Raw genomic sequence first — 3,988 nt, forward strand, 5'->3', positions numbered from 1 at the left:
AGGCAGAGCTTGCAGTGAGCCAAGATGGCGCCACTGCACTCCAGCCTGCAGCCTGGGCGACAGAGCGAGACGCTGTCTCAAAGAAACAAATAAACAAACAACAACAACAACAAACCTTATTACTTCTAAAACATCGTTTAGCTTTTAATCACGAGTTCCTAGAAGCCCAGGCTGCAACCAGGTGCTGCTGCCCCAGGACCAGGTTCCGGGACGGGTGTGACTCCATGGTCTCCAGGTGGCCCTGGCTGGCCCCTTCCTCTGACCACTGAAGGCCCCCCTTCTCCTGAAAGACTGCATCAAAAGCAGATGGTGGGCTGGGCGTGGTGGCTCACACCTGTAATCCCAGTACTTTGGGAGGCCGAGGCAGGTGGATCACCTGAGGTCAGGAGTTTGAGACCAGCCTGGCCAACATGGCGAAATCCTGTCTCTATTAAAAATACAACAATTAGCTGGGTGCGGTGGCGAGCGTCTGTAATTCCAGCTACTCAGGAGCCTGACGCAGGAGAATCACTTGAACCTGGAAGGCGGAGGTTGCAGTGAGCCGAGATTGTGCCATTGCACTTCAGCCTGGGAGACAGAGTGAGACTCTGTCTCAAACAAACAAACAAACAAACAAACAAAACAGATGGTAGCTTCAGGTCTTAAAGCTTGGCTTATAAAAGGCACTGGTTTTTAGCCTCAACTTCACTTCGAAGGGAGACTTTAGAGCTTTATAAAAACCCCACCCATGCCCAGAGAGACTTAGAAGGAGTCCCTGAAGGTGGAAAGCAGGGACGCTCTGCTGCAATCACATTTTACTTCCTTTGTACCTAGAGAGAGTTTGGGTTTGAAGGTATTTGTGTATCTCAGGATGGCTGGCTGAGATGCTAACTCATGTATTTACAGTCCCTGTAGATCCCTTCACCCCATTCCAGCAGATTTCTGCTTTCAGTTGCCCTTAATGCAGAACCGAGGCTGTCACTGGTGTCTGGATGTAGCAATAATAGGAAAGTGGAGCGACAGCGCCTGGGACCGGTGACACCCAGGAGGACAGTGAAGGTGGAGGGTGGCGAGCATTAGCACTGAGCCACAGGGGCTCTTGGAGCACTGGAGGGATGGGTGTGACTCCGTGGTCTCCAGGTGGCCCTGGCCGGCCCCTTCCTCTGACCACTGAAGACCCTCCTTCTCCTGAAAGACTGCCCCGAGCAGTGAGGGCAACGAGGGTGAGGCCTGGCCCAAGCCTCAGATGATGCAGAGCACTGGGTAAGCCTGAGTTCTCAGCCCAGGCAGGCGCATAGTCGCAAGGTCGGGGGAAACAAGGGGACCTCCACCTACGGCATAGGGACAACTCTTGAATCCTCTGATTCTCTGTCCCCACCCTCCGTTTACAGCTAGCACTCTCCCTGTTGAAAACCACACGTGGACGCCCAGCCTCCAGGGCAGCTCAGCCTCCCTCAGAGTTTGGCCTCCCCTCCCCTCCTGAGCCCCCAGGGGCCCTGTACCCCGTGGGCACTGCGGGACCAGCCAGCTTGTGCTGCCAGGAGCTGGGAGAGGCCGCATGAGACTGGAACTTGGGGGTGGCATATGGGAAGGTGGGAGAAGAGAATCTGTTCTTCTGGGAGCTTCGGGGTATGGGGTCCATGCCCTGGCAGGCCCCAGTGCTTGGAGGGCTCCTGCAGGCACAGGGGCGATGGCCTGGCTGAGTGAAGAAGCGCCAGAGGGTCCAGAGAGGAGGGGCCAGAGGCTCAGAGACGTGGGTGTCCACATGAGGCCGCGTGTATGCTCTGGGGGAGCCTGCTGGTCAGGGCTCCAGCTCCCCTTGGGAGCCCAGCACTGGCCTCTGCAGGCCAAAGTGCTGCCACAGAGCAGGGCTCACCATTTGGGGTGGGCGGGGCAGGATGTCACTGTGATAGGTGCACAGAGAAAGGACACAGTTTTGCAATGTGTGGCAGCGAGGCCCTGACCCGTGGGGCACTGTGGGGAGAGTTGAAAGGGGACACGTGGCCCCAGGAGAGAGCTGGCCGTCTGCTGGGCATTGCTCAGTCTCTACGGCCACGAGAAACAAGGAGGCTGGGAGTCACCACCAGGACACGGTCACAGTCCCTGGCCATGTTTCTGGGCCTGAGCCAGTTTTCCAACTGGAACCCGCTGTCTGAGGAGGCCTGGTCTGCAGGAGGGGAGACGTCCTGCTCGGCTTTCGTCCCTAGCCTGGGCTCAGAGAACAAGGGGCCTGGCCCAGGACAGAACCGTGCGGAGCCCCTGGGCTGAGCTGGGAGTTTGCACAGCAGCCCCTTGGATGTCCACGGAGGCCTCAAGGTCCTTCATGAGCTGGCTCTGGTCAGTGGACGGGGCACATGGTGAGTACCCGGAGGGAAGGAGGCAGGGCCTCCATGGCTGGGGAGACTCAGGTTGTCTTTTCTTATCTGGGAACACCAATAGCAGGGAGAGAAGAGGGCAGAGACTCCAGGAGCAGGCCAGAGGGAGGCCGAATGTGAGCCAACGGCAGTGGCTGTGATACGGACTGTAACGGGTTGTTGCCTCAGGCCTGGGGGACATGTGGAGAGGAGTCCATGGGGTGATGACCAGTTCTGAGGAAGGAGGCCCAGTGAATAGAGTGACCTGCTGTCCCAGTGTGCCAAGACTGAAGAAGTGCCTGGGACATGGGAATGTTAGTCCTCAAGCTAGGAAAGTCCTGGGTAAGACAGGCCCAGTGGGTCACCTAGTTGGGGAAGAGGGGGAAATGGAGGTGAGGAGGGACCTGAGGAGGTGAGGAGGGATCTGAGAAAGGGGAGATCTGGGGAGCTGAAGGGGGATGTGAAGGTAAGGAGGGATCTGAGGAGGTTAGGAGGGATCTTAGGAGGTGAGGAGGGATCAGGGGAGCTGAGGGGGGATCGGAGGAGGTTAGGAGGGATCTGGGGAGGTGAGGGGGGATCTGAAGGAGTGAGGAGGGATCTAAGGAGGTGAGGGGGATCTGAGGAGGTGAGGAGAGATCTTAGGAAGTGAGGTGGGATCTGAGGAGGTGAGGGGAGATCTGAGGAGGTGACGGGGGATCTGAGGAGGTGAGGTGGGATCTGAGGAGGTGAGGGGAGATCTGAGGAGGTGACGGGGGATCTGAGGAGGTGAGGAGGAATCTGAGGAGGTGAGGGGGAATCTGAGGAGGTGAGGGGTGATCTGAGGAGGTAAGATCTTAGGAAGTGAGGTGGGATCTAGTGAGGTGAGGGGAGATCTGAGGAGGTGAGGGGAGATCTGAGGAGGTGAGGGGGGATCTGAGGAGGTGAGGAGGAATCTGAGGAGGTGAGGGGTGATCTGAGGAGGTGAGGGGGGATCTTAGGAGGTATCAGAAGATGTGGGGAGGTGAGGGTGAATTTGAGGAGGGGAGGATGGATCTGAGGAGGTGAGGAGGCATCTGTGGAAGTGAGGGTGGATCTGAGGAGGTATGAGCCGATCTGGGGAGGTAAGGGTGGATTTAAGGAGATGAGAGGGGAACTGGCGAGGTGAAGGGAGATAATGAGGCAGTAAGGAGGCTCAGCTGGACTGTGGCTGCTTCCAGATCTTTTTTAGCTGGGTGTAATTGCTCATGACTGTAATCCCAGCACTTTGGGAGGCCAAGGTGAGTGAATCACTTGAGCCCAGGAGTTTAAGACCAGTCTGGACAACATAACGAGATCCCGTCTCTACAAAAAAACAAATAAAAATTAGCTGGGTGTGGTCCCAGCTCCTCAGGAGGCTGAGGTGGGAGGATGACTTGAGCCTGGGAGGTTGGCGCTGCAGTGAGCTGTGATTGCACCACTACACTTCAGCCTGGGAGACAGAGTGAGACCCTGTCTCAGAAAACCCCCAAATCCAGCAACAAAACCAAATCTGTTTTTTTTTTTTTTGAGTTGGAGTCTTGCTCTGCCATCCAGACTGGAGGGCAGTGGTGCAATCTCGGCTCACTGCAACCTCTGCCTCCTGGGTTCAAGCGATTGTCCTGCCTCAGCCTCTCGGTAGCTGGGATTACAAGCATCCG

This window comes from Colobus angolensis, unplaced genomic scaffold (genome assembly GCF_000951035.1).
Source record: "Colobus angolensis palliatus isolate OR3802 unplaced genomic scaffold, Cang.pa_1.0 Scaffold204, whole genome shotgun sequence".
Lineage (NCBI taxonomy): Eukaryota > Metazoa > Chordata > Mammalia > Primates > Cercopithecidae > Colobus > Colobus angolensis.